We start from the raw sequence: 13,422 nt of genomic DNA, 5'->3' as shown, positions 1-13,422 counted from the left end.
ACATTAGAAGCAACTCTAAAACTTAACCTAAGCGTTTTTCGAAGCTACTTTTTGGCTAACTTCTTATAGGAAGGTCTAGGAGCTCTGAAAATGAACGTGCGCGTCTTTCACTCTTCCCAAGGGACTTAGAAGAATTTTGTGATATTTTTTATTAAAATGGTGTATAAGGGTATACTGTATATATAAATATATTTTATGCACTGTATATGAGCTGGCGATTTCTAAGTCTGTGGTTCCGAGAGGGGGTAACCAGGCTCACTAATAAAGGTCAAGCCACTTGGCTGCCAGAATGCCCTGCTTCAGCACAGACCAGAAAGGCATTGTGATAAGCGTATCCCCGGTATAGTCAGGGGTTAATGGGAGTCGTCCCCGTCCCCCCAGTATACGGCCAGAACCATGGACCCGGTACTTGTGGTTCGGACCCTCTCCAACCAGCCATAATGTTGTGAGAGTGAAATTATGTCTAAGTCCAGCTTTGGTACATTAGAAGCAACTCTGAAACTTAACCTAAGCGTTTTTCGAAGCTACTTTTTGGCTAACTTCTTATAGGAAGGTCTAGGAGCTCTAAAAATGAACGTGCGCGTCTTTCACTCTTCCCGAGGGACTTAGAAGAATTTTGTGATATTTTTTATTAAAATGGTGTATAAGGGTATATATATAAATATATTTTATGCACTGTATATGAGCTGGCGATTTCTAAGTCTGTGGTTCCGAGAGGGGGTAACCAGGCTCACTAATAAAGGTCAAGCCACTTGCCTGCCAGAATGCCCTGCTTCAGCACAGACCAGAAAGGCATTGTGATAAGCGTATCCCCGGTATAGTCAGGGGTTAATGGGAGTCGTCCCCGTCCCTCCAGTATACGGCCAGAACCATGGACCCGGTACTTGTGGTTCGGACTGTCTTCAACCAGCCAAAATGTTGTGAGAGTGAAATTATATCTAAGTCCAGCTTTGGTACATTAGAAGCAACTCTGAAACTTAACCTAAGCGTTTTTCGAAGCTACTTTTTGGCTAACTTCTTATAGGAAGGTCTAGGAGCTCTGAAAATGAACGTGCGCGTCTTTCACTCTTCCCAAGGGACTTAGAAGAATTTTGTGATATTTTTTATTAAAATGGTGTATAAGGGTATATATATAAATATATTTTATGCACTGTATATGAGCTGGCGATTTCTAAGTCTGTGGTTCCGAGAGGGGGTAACCAGGCTCACTAATAAAGGTCAAGCCACTTGGCTGCCAGAATGTGCTGCTTCAGCACAGACCAGAAAGGCATTGTGATAAGCGTATCCCCGGTATAGTCAGGGGTTAATGGGAGTCGTCCCCGTCCCCCCAGTATACGGCCAGAACCATGGACCCGGTACTTGTGGTTCGGACTGTCTCCAACCAGCCATAATGTTGTGAGAGTGAAATTATATCTAAGTCCAGCTTTGGTACATTAGAAGCAACTCTGAAACTTAACCTAAGCGTTTTTCGAAGCTACTTTTTGGCTAACTTCTTATAGGAAGGTCTAGGAGCTCTAAAAATGAACGTGCGCGTCTTTCACTCTTCCCGAGGGACTTAGAAGAATTTTGTGATATTTTTTATTAAAATGGTGTATAAGGGTATATATATAAATATATTTTATGCACTGTATATGAGCTGGCGATTTCTAAGTCTGTGGTTCCGAGAGGGGGTAACCAGGCTCACTAATAAAGGTCAAGCCACTTGGCTGCCAGAATACCCTGCTTCAGCACAGACCAGAAAGGCATTGTGATATGCGTATCCCCGGTATAGTCAGGGGTTAATGGGAGTCGTCCCCGTCCCCCCAGTATACGGCCAGAACCATGGACCCGGTACTTGTGGTTCGGACTGTCTCCAACCAGCCATAATGTTGTGAGAGTGAAATTATGTCTAAGTCCAGCTTTGGTACATTAGAAGCAACTCTGAAACTTAACCTAAGCGTTTTTCGAAGCTACTTTTTGGCTAACTTCTTATAGGAAGGTCTAGGAGCTCTGAAAATGAACGTGCGCGTCTTTCACTCTTCCCGAGGGACTTAGAAGAATTTTGTGATATTTTTTATTAAAATGGTGTATAAGGGTATATATATAAATATATTTTATGCACTGTATATGAGCTGGCGATTTCTAAGTCTGTGGTTCCGAGAGGGGGTAACCAGGCTCACTAATAAAGGTCAAGCCACTTGGCTGCCAGAATGCCCTGCTTCAGCACAGACCAGAAAGGCATTGTGATAAGCGTATCCCCGGTATAGTCAGGGGTTAATGGGAGTCGTCCCCGTCCCCCCAGTATACGGCCAGAACCATGGACCCGGTACTTGTGGTTCGGACTGTCTCCAACCAGCCATAATGTTGTGAGAGTGAAATTATGTCTAAGTCCAGCTTTGGTACATTAGAAGCAACTCTGAAACTTAACCTAAGCGTTTTTCGAAGCTACTTTTTGGCTAACTTCTTATAGGAAGGTCTAGGAGCTCTGAAAATGAACGTGCGCGTCTTTCACTCTTCCCGAGGGACTAAGAAGAATTTTGTGATATTTTTTATTAAAATGGTGTATAAGGGTATATATATAAATATATTTTATGCACTGTATATGAGCTGGCGATTTCTAAGTCTGTGGTTCCGAGAGGGGGTAACCAGGCTCACTAATAAAGGTCAAGCCACTTGCCTGCCAGAATGCCCTGCTTCAGCACAGACCAGAAAGGCATTGTGATAAGCGTATCCCCGGTATAGTCAGGGGTTAATGGGAGTCGTCCCCGTCCCTCCAGTATACGGCCAGAACCATGGACCCGGTACTTGTGGTTCGGACTGTCTCCAACCAGCCATAATGTTGTGAGAGTGAAATTATATCTAAGTCCAGCTTTGGTACATTAGAAGCAACTCTGAAACTTAACCTAAGCGTTTTTCGAAGCTACTTTTTGGCTAACTTCTTATAGGAAGGTCTAGGAGCTCTGAAAATGAACGTGCGCGTCTTTCACTCTTCCCAAGGGACTTAGAAGAATTTTGTGATATTTTTTATTAAAATGGTGTATAAGGGTATATATATAAATATATTTTATGCACTGTATATGAGCTGGCGATTTCTAAGTCTGTGGTTCCGAGAGGGGGTAACCAGGCTCACTAATAAAGGTCAAGCCACTTGGCTGCCAGAATGCCCTGCTTCAGCACAGACCAGAAAGGCATTGTGATAAGCGTATCCCCGGTATAGTCAGGGGTTAATGGGAGTCGTCCCCGTCCCCCCAGTATACGGCCAGAACCATGGACCCGGTACTTGTGGTTCGGACTGTCTCCAACCAGCCATAATGTTGTGAGAGTGAAATTATGTCTAAGTCCAGCTTTGGTACATTAGAAGCAACTCTGAAACTTAACCTAAGCGTTTTTCGAAGCTACTTTTTGGCTAACTTCTTATAGGAAGGTCTAGGAGCTCTGAAAATGAACGTGCGCGTCTTTCACTCTTCCCGAGGGACTTAGAAGAATTTTGTGATATTTTTTTATTAAAATGGTGTATAAGGGTATATATATAAATATATTTTATGCACTGTATATGAGCTGGCGATTTCTAAGTCTGTGGTTCCGAGAGGGGGTAACCAGGCTCACTAATAAAGGTCAAGCCACTTGGCTGCCAGAATGCCCTGCTTCAGCACAGACCAGAAAGGCATTGTGATAAGCGTATCCCCGGTATAGTCAGGGGTTAATGGGAGTCGTCCCCGTCCCCCCAGTATACGGCCAGAACCATGGACCCGGTACTTGTGGTTCGGACTGTCTCCAACCAGCCATAATGTTGTGAGAGTGAAATTATGTCTAAGTCCAGCTTTGGTACATTAGAAGCAACTCTGAAACTTAACCTAAGCGTTTTTCGAAGCTACTTTTTGGCTAACTTCTTATAGGAAGGTCTAGGAGCTCTGAAAATGAACGTGCGCGTCTTTCACTCTTCCCGAGGGACTAAGAAGAATTTTGTGATATTTTTTATTAAAATGGTGTATAAGGGTATATATATAAATATATTTTATGCACTGTATATGAGCTGGCGATTTCTAAGTCTGTGGTTCCGAGAGGGGGTAACCAGGCTCACTAATAAAGGTCAAGCCACTTGCCTGCCAGAATGCCCTGCTTCAGCACAGACCAGAAAGGCATTGTGATAAGCGTATCCCCGGTATAGTCAGGGGTTAATGGGAGTCGTCCCCGTCCCTCCAGTATACGGCCAGAACCATGGACCCGGTACTTGTGGTTCGGACTGTCTCCAACCAGCCATAATGTTGTGAGAGTGAAATTATATCTAAGTCCAGCTTTGGTACATTAGAAGCAACTCTGAAACTTAACCTAAGCGTTTTTCGAAGCTACTTTTTGGCTAACTTCTTATAGGAAGGTCTAGGAGCTCTGAAAATGAACGTGCGCGTCTTTCACTCTTCCCAAGGGACTTAGAAGAATTTTGTGATATTTTTTATTAAAATGGTGTATAAGGGTATATATATAAATATATTTTATGCACTGTATATGAGCTGGCGATTTCTAAGTCTGTGGTTCCGAGAGGGGGTAACCAGGCTCACTAATAAAGGTCAAGCCACTTGGCTGCCAGAATGCCCTGCTTCAGCACAGACCAGAAAGGCATTGTGATAAGCGTATCCCCGGTATAGTCAGGGGTTAATGGGAGTCGTCCCCGTCCCCCCAGTATACGGCCAGAACCATGGACCCGGTACTTGTGGTTCGGACCCTCTCCAACCAGCCATAATGTTGTGAGAGTGAAATTATGTCTAAGTCCAGCTTTGGTACATTAGAAGCAACTCTGAAACTTAACCTAAGCGTTTTTCGAAGCTACTTTTTGGCTAACTTCTTATAGGAAGGTCTAGGAGCTCTAAAAATGAACGTGCGCGTCTTTCACTCTTCCCGAGGGACTTAGAAGAATTTTGTGATATTTTTTATAAAAATGGTGTATAAGGGTATATATATATAAATATATTTTATGCACTGTATATGAGCTGGCGATTTCTAAGTCTGTGGTTCCGAGAGGGGGTAATCAGGCTCACTAGTAAAGGTCAAGCCACTTGGCTGCCAGAATTCCCTCCTTCAGCACAGACCAGAAAGGCATTGTGATAAGCGTATCCCCGGTATAGTCAGGGGTTAATGGGAGTCGTCCCCGTCCCCCCAGTATACGGCCAGAACCATGGACCTGGTACTTGTGGTTCGGACCCTCTCCAACCAGCCATAATGTTGTGAGAGTGAAATTATGTCTAAGTCCAGCTTTGGTACATTAGAAGCAACTCTGAAACTTAACCTAAGCGTTTTTCGAAGCTACTTTTTGGCTAACTTCTTATAGGAAGGTCTAGGAGCTCTAAAAATGAACGTGCGCGTCTTTAACTCTTCCCGAGGGACTTAGAAGAATGTTGTGATATTTTTTATAAAAATGGTGTATAAGGGTATATATATATAAATATATTTTATGCACTGTATATGAGCTGGCGATTTCTAAGTCTGTGGTTCCGAGAGGGGGTAATCAGGCTCACTAGTAAAGGTCAAGCCACTTGGCTGCCAGAATTCCCTCCTTCAGCACAGACCAGAAAGGCATTGTGATAAGCGTATCCCCGGTATAGTCAGGGGTTAATGGGAGTCGTCCCCGTCCCCCCAGTATACGGCCAGAACCATGGACCCGGTACTTGTGGTTCGGACTGTCTCCAACCAGCCATAATGTTGTGAGAGTGAAATTATGTCTAAGTCCAGCTTTGGTACATTAGAAGCAACTCTGAAACTTAACCTAAGCGTTTTTCGAAGCTACTTTTTGGCTAACTTCTTATAGGAAGGTCTAGGAGCTCTGAAAATGAACGTGCGCGTCTTTCACTCTTCCCGAGGGACTTAGAAGAATTTTGTGATATTTTTTATTAAAATGGTGTATAAGGGTATATATATAAATATATTTTATGCACTGTATATGAGCTGGCGATTTCTAAGTCTGTGGTTCCGAGAGGGGGTAACCAGGCTCACTAATAAAGATCAAGCCACTTGGCTGCCAGAATGCCCTGCTTCAGCACAGACCAGAAAGGCATTGTGATAAGCGTATCCCCGGTATAGTCAGGGGTTAATGGGAGTCGTCCCCGTCCCCCCAGTATACGGCCAGAACCATGGACCCGGTACTTGTGGTTCGGACCCTCTCCAACCAGCCATAATGTTGTGAGAGTGAAATTATGTCTAAGTCCAGCTTTGGTACATTAGAAGCAACTCTGAAACTTAACCTAAGCGTTTTTCGAAGCTACTTTTTGGCTAACTTCTTATAGGAAGGTCTAGGAGCTCTAAAAATGAACGTGCGCGTCTTTCACTCTTCCCGAGGGACTTAGAAGAATTTTGTGATATTTTTTATAAAAATGGTGTATAAGGGTATATATATATAAATATATTTTATGCACTGTAAATGAGCTGGCGATTTCTAAGTCTGTGGTTCCGAGAGGGGGTAACCAGGCTCACTAGTAAAGGTCAAGCCACTTGGCTGCCAGAATTCCCTCCTTCAGCACAGACCAGAAAGGCATTGTGATAAGCGTATCCCCGGTATAGTCAGGGGTTAATGGGAGTCGTCCCCGTCCCCCCAGTATACGGCCAGAACCATGGACCCGGTACTTGTGGTTCGGACTGTCTCCAACCAGCCATAATGTTGTGAGAGTGAAATTATGTCTAAGTCCAGCTTTGGTACATTAGAAGCAACTCTGCAACTTAACCTAAGCGTTTTTCGAAGCTACTTTTTGGCTAACTTCTTATAGGAAGGTCTAGGAGCTCTGAAAATGAACGTGCGCGTCTTTCACTCTTCCCGAGGGACTTAGAAGAATTTTGTGATATTTTTTATTAAAATGGTGTATAAGGGTATATATATAAATATATTTTATGCACTGTATATGAGCTGGCGATTTCTAAGTCTGTGGTTCCGAGAGGGGGTAACCAGGCTCACTAATAAAGGTCAAGCCACTTGGCTGCCAGAATGCCCTGCTTCAGCACAGACCAGAAAGGCATTGTGATAAGCGTATCCCCGGTATAGTCAGGGGTTAATGGGAGTCGTCCCCGTCCCCCCAGTATACGGCCAGAACCATGGACCCGGTACTTGTGGTTCGGACTGTCTCCAACCAGCCATAATGTTGTGAGAGTGAAATTATGTCTAAGTCCAGCTTTGGTACATTAGAAGCAACTCTGAAACTTAACCTAAGCGTTTTTCGAAGCTACTTTTTGGCTAACTTCTTATAGGAAGGTCTAGGAGCTCTGAAAATGAACGTGCGCGTCTTTCACTCTTCCCGAGGGACTTAGAAGAATTTTGTGATATTTTTTATTAAAATGGTGTATAAGGGTATATATATAAATATATTTTATGCACTGTATATGAGCTGGCGATTTCTAAGTCTGTGGTTCCGAGAAGGGGTAACCAGGCTCACTAATAAAGGTCAAGCCACTTGCCTGCCAGAATGCCCTGCTTCAGCACAGACCAGAAAGGCATTGTGATAAGCGTATCCCCGGTATAGTCAGGGGTTAATGGGAGTCGTCCCCGTCCCTCCAGTATACGGCCAGAACCATGGACCCGGTACTTGTGGTTCGGACTGTCTTCAACCAGCCATAATGTTGTGAGAGTGAAATTATATCTAAGTCCAGCTTTGGTACATTAGAAGCAACTCTGAAACTTAACCTAAGCGTTTTTCGAAGCTACTTTTTGGCTAACTTCTTATAGGAAGGTCTAGGAGCTCTAAAAATGAACGTGCGCGTCTTTCACTCTTCCCGAGGGACTTAGAAGAATTTTGTGATATTTTTTATAAAAATGGTGTATAAGGGTATATATATAAATATATTTTATGCACTGTATATGAGCTGGCGATTTCTAAGTCTGTGGTTCCGAGAGGGGGTAACCAGGCTCACTAATAAAGGTCAAGCCACTTGGCTGCCAGAATGCCCTGCTTCAGCACAGACCAGAAAGGCATTGTGATAAGCGTATCCCCGGTATAGTCAGGGGTTAATGGGAGTCGTCCCCGTCCCTCCAGTATACGGCCAGAACCATGGACCCGGTACTTGTGGTTCGGACTGTCTCCAACCAGCCATAATGTTGTGAGAGTGAAATTATATCTAAGTCCAGCTTTGGTACATTAGAAGCAACTCTGAAACTTAACCTAAGCGTTTTTCGAAGCTACTTTTTGGCTAACTTCTTATAGGAAGGTCTAAGAGCTCTGAAAATGAACGTGCGCGTCTTTCACTCTTCCCAAGGGACTTAGAAGAATTTTGTGATATTTTTTATTAAAATGGTGTATAAGGGTATATATATAAATATATTTTATGCACTGTATATGAGCTGGCGATTTCTAAGTCTGTGGTTCCGAGAGGGGGTAACCAGGCTCACTAATAAAGGTCAAGCCACTTGGCTGCCAGAATGCCCTGCTTCAGCACAGACCAGAAAGGCATTGTGATAAGCGTATCCCCGGTATAGTCAGGGGTTAATGGGAGTCGTCCCCGTCCCCCCAGTATACGGCCAGAACCATGGACCCGGTACTTGTGGTTCGGACCCTCTCCAACCAGCCATAATGTTGTGAGAGTGAAATTATGTCTAAGTCCAGCTTTGGTACATTAGAAGCAACTCTGAAACTTAACCTAAGCGTTTTTCGAAGCTACTTTTTGGCTAACTTCTTATAGGAAGGTCTAGGAGCTCTGAAAATGAACGTGCGCGTCTTTCACTCTTCCCGAGGGACTTAGAAGAATTTTGTGATATTTTTTATTAAAATGGTGTATAAGGGTATATATATAAATATATTTTATGCACTGTATATGAGCTGGCGATTTCTAAGTCTGTGGTTCCGAGAAGGGGTAACCAGGCTCACTAATAAAGGTCAAGCCACTTGCCTGCCAGAATGCCCTGCTTCAGCACAGACCAGAAAGGCATTGTGATAAGCGTATCCCCGGTATAGTCAGGGGTTAATGGGAGTCGTCCCCGTCCCTCCAGTATACGGCCAGAACCATGGACCCGGTACTTGTGGTTCGGACTGTCTTCAACCAGCCATAATGTTGTGAGAGTGAAATTATATCTAAGTCCAGCTTTGGTACATTAGAAGCAACTCTGAAACTTAACCTAAGCGTTTTTCGAAGCTACTTTTTGGCTAACTTCTTATAGGAAGGTCTAGGAGCTCTAAAAATGAACGTGCGCGTCTTTCACTCTTCCCGAGGGACTTAGAAGAATTTTGTGATATTTTTTATAAAAATGGTGTATAAGGGTATATATATATAAATATATTTTATGCACTGTATATGAGCTGGCGATTTCTAAGTCTGTGGTTCCGAGAGGGGGTAATCAGGCTCACTAGTAAAGGTCAAGCCACTTGGCTGCCAGAATTCCCTCCTTCAGCACAGACCAGAAAGGCATTGTGATAAGCGTATCCCCGGTATAGTCAGGGGTTAATGGGAGTCGTCCCCGTCCCCCCAGTATACGGCCAGAACCATGGACCCGGTACTTGTGGTTCGGACCCTCTCCAACCAGCCATAATGTTGTGAGAGTGAAATTATGTCTAAGTCCAGCTTTGGTACATTAGAAGCAACTCTGAAACTTAACCTAAGCGTTTTTCGAAGCTACTTTTTGGCTAACTTCTTATAGGAAGGTCTAGGAGCTCTAAAAATGAACGTGCGCGTCTTTCACTCTTCCCGAGGGACTTAGAAGAATGTTGTGATATTTTTTATAAAAATGGTGTATAAGGGTATATATATATAAATATATTTTATGCACTGTATATGAGCTGGCGATTTCTAAGTCTGTGGTTCCGAGAGGGGGTAATCAGGCTCACTAGTAAAGGTCAAGCCACTTGGCTGCCAGAATTCCCTCCTTCAGCACAGACCAGAAAGGCATTGTGATAAGCGTATCCCCGGTATAGTCAGGGGTTAATGGGAGTCGTCCCCGTCCCCCCAGTATACGGCCAGAACCATGGACCCGGTACTTGTGGTTCGGACTGTCTCCAACCAGCCATAATGTTGTGAGAGTGAAATTATGTCTAAGTCCAGCTTTGGTACATTAGAAGCAACTCTGAAACTTAACCTAAGCGTTTTTCGAAGCTACTTTTTGGCTAACTTCTTATAGGAAGGTCTAGGAGCTCTGAAAATGAACGTGCGCGTCTTTCACTCTTCCCGAGGGACTTAGAAGAATTTTGTGATATTTTTTATTAAAATGGTGTATAAGGGTATATATATAAATATATTTTATGCACTGTATATGAGCTGGCGATTTCTAAGTCTGTGGTTCCGAGAGGGGGTAACCAGGCTCACTAATAAAGATCAAGCCACTTGGCTGCCAGAATGCCCTGCTTCAGCACAGACCAGAAAGGCATTGTGATAAGCGTATCCCCGGTATAGTCAGGGGTTAATGGGAGTCGTCCCCGTCCCCCCAGTATACGGCCAGAACCATGGACCCGGTACTTGTGGTTCGGACCCTCTCCAACCAGCCATAATGTTGTGAGAGTGAAATTATGTCTAAGTCCAGCTTTGGTACATTAGAAGCAACTCTGAAACTTAACCTAAGCGTTTTTCGAAGCTACTTTTTGGCTAACTTCTTATAGGAAGGTCTAGGAGCTCTAAAAATAAACCTGCGCGTCTTTCACTCTTCCCGAGGGACTTAGAAGAATTTTGTGATATTTTTTATAAAAATGGTGTATAAGGGTATATATAAATATATTTTATGCACTGTATATGAGCTGGCGATTTCTAAGTCTGTGGTTCCGAGAGGGGGTAACCAGGCTCACTAGTAAAGGTCAAGCCACTTGGCTGCCAGAATTCCCTCCTTCAGCACAGACCAGAAAGGCATTGTGATAAGCGTATCCCCGGTATAGTCAGGGGTTAATGGGAGTCGTCCCCGTCCCCCCAGTATACGGCCAGAACCATGGACCCGGTACTTGTGGTTCGGACTGTCTCCAACCAGCCATAATGTTGTGAGAGTGAAATTATGTCTAAGTCCAGCTTTGGTACATTAGAAGCAACTCTGCAACTTAACCTAAGCGTTTTTCGAAGCTACTTTTTGGCTAACTTCTTATAGGAAGGCCTAGGAGCTCTGAAAATGAACGTGCGCGTCTTTCACTCTTCCCGAGGGACTTAGAAGAATTTTGTGATATTTTTTATTAAAATGGTGTATAAGGGTATATATATAAATATATTTTATGCACTGTATATGAGCTGGCGATTTCTAAGTCTGTGGTTCCGAGAGGGGGTAACCAGGCTCACTAATAAAGGTCAAGCCACTTGGCTGCCAGAATGCCCTGCTTCAGCACAGACCAGAAAGGCATTGTGATAAGCGTATCCCCGGTATAGTCAGGGGTTAATGGGAGTCGTCCCCGTCCCCCCAGTATACGGCCAGAACCATGGACCCGGTACTTGTGGTTCGGACTGTCTCCAACCAGCCATAATGTTGTGAGAGTGAAATTATGTCTAAGTCCAGCTTTGGTACATTAGAAGCAACTCTGAAACTTAACCTAAGCGTTTTTCGAAGCTACTTTTTGGCTAACTTCTTATAGGAAGGTCTAGGAGCTCTGAAAATGAACGTGCGCGTCTTTCACTCTTCCCGAGGGACTAAGAAGAATTTTGTGATATTTTTTATTAAAATGGTGTATAAGGGTATATATATAAATATATTTTATGCACTGTATATGAGCTGGCGATTTCTAAGTCTGTGGTTCCGAGAGGGGGTAACCAGGCTCACTAATAAAGGTCAAGCCACTTGCCTGCCAGAATGCCCTGCTTCAGCACAGACCAGAAAGGCATTGTGATAAGCGTATCCCCGGTATAGTCAGGGGTTAATGGGAGTCGTCCCCGTCCCTCCAGTATACGGCCAGAACCATGGACCCGGTACTTGTGGTTCGGACTGTCTCCAACCAGCCATAATGTTGTGAGAGTGAAATTATATCTAAGTCCAGCTTTGGTACATTAGAAGCAACTCTGAAACTTAACCTAAGCGTTTTTCGAAGCTACTTTTTGGCTAACTTCTTATAGGAAGGTCTAGGAGCTCTGAAAATGAACGTGCGCGTCTTTCACTCTTCCCAAGGGACTTAGAAGAATTTTGTGATATTTTTTATTAAAATGGTGTATAAGGGTATATATATAAATATATTTTATGCACTGTATATGAGCTGGCGATTTCTAAGTCTGTGGTTCCGAGAGGGGGTAACCAGGCTCACTAATAAAGGTCAAGCCACTTGGCTGCCAGAATGCCCTGCTTCAGCACAGACCAGAAAGGCATTGTGATAAGCGTATCCCCGGTATAGTCAGGGGTTAATGGGAGTCGTCCCCGTCCCCCCAGTATACGGCCAGAACCATGGACCCGGTACTTGTGGTTCGGACCCTCTCCAACCAGCCATAATGTTGTGAGAGTGAAATTATGTCTAAGTCCAGCTTTGGTACATTAGAAGCAACTCTGAAACTTAACCTAAGCGTTTTTCGAAGCTACTTTTTGGCTAACTTCTTATAGGAAGGTCTAGGAGCTCTAAAAATGAACGTGCGCGTCTTTCACTCTTCCCGAGGGACTTAGAAGAATTTTGTGATATTTTTTATAAAAATGGTGTATAAGGGTATATATATATAAATATATTTTATGCACTGTATATGAGCTGGCGATTTCTAAGTCTGTGGTTCCGAGAGGGGGTAACCAGGCTCACTAGTAAAGGTCAAGCCACTTGGCTGCCAGAATTCCCTCCTTCAGCACAGACCAGAAAGGCATTGTGATAAGCGTATCCCCGGTATAGTCAGGGGTTAATGGGAGTCGTCCCCGTCCCCCCAGTATACGGCCAGAACCATGGACCCGGTACTTGTGGTTCGGACTGTCTCCAACCAGCCATAATGTTGTGAGAGTGAAATTATGTCTAAGTCCAGCTTTGGTACATTAGAAGCAACTCTGCAACTTAACCTAAGCGTTTTTCGAAGCTACTTTTTGGCTAACTTCTTATAGGAAGGTCTAGGAGCTCTGAAAATGAACGTGCGCGTCTTTCACTCTTCCCGAGGGACTTAGAAGAATTTTGTGATATTTTTTATTAAAATGGTGTATAAGGGTATATATATAAATATATTTTATGCACTGTATATGAGCTGGCGATTTCTAAGTCTGTGGTTCCGAGAGGGGGTAACCAGGCTCACTAATAAAGGTCAAGCCACTTGGCTGCCAGAATGCCCTGCTTCAGCACAGACCAGAAAGGCATTGTGATAAGCGTATCCCCGGTATAGTCAGGGGTTAATGGGAGTCGTCCCCGTCCCCCCAGTATACGGCCAGAACCATGGACCCGGTACTTGTGGTTCGGACTGTCTCCAACCAGCCATAATGTTGTGAGAGTGAAATTATGTCTAAGTCCAGCTTTGGTACATTAGAAGCAACTCTGAAACTTAACCTAAGCGTTTTTCGAAGCTACTTTTTGGCTAACTTCTTATAGGAAGGTCTAGGAGCTCTGAAAATGAACGTGCGCGTCT

The sequence above is a fragment of the Ascaphus truei genome, unplaced genomic scaffold, assembly GCF_040206685.1.
Source record: "Ascaphus truei isolate aAscTru1 unplaced genomic scaffold, aAscTru1.hap1 HAP1_SCAFFOLD_112, whole genome shotgun sequence".
Classification (NCBI taxonomy): Eukaryota; Metazoa; Chordata; class Amphibia; order Anura; family Ascaphidae; genus Ascaphus; species Ascaphus truei.
Note: the sequence above shows the minus strand (reverse complement) of the source record.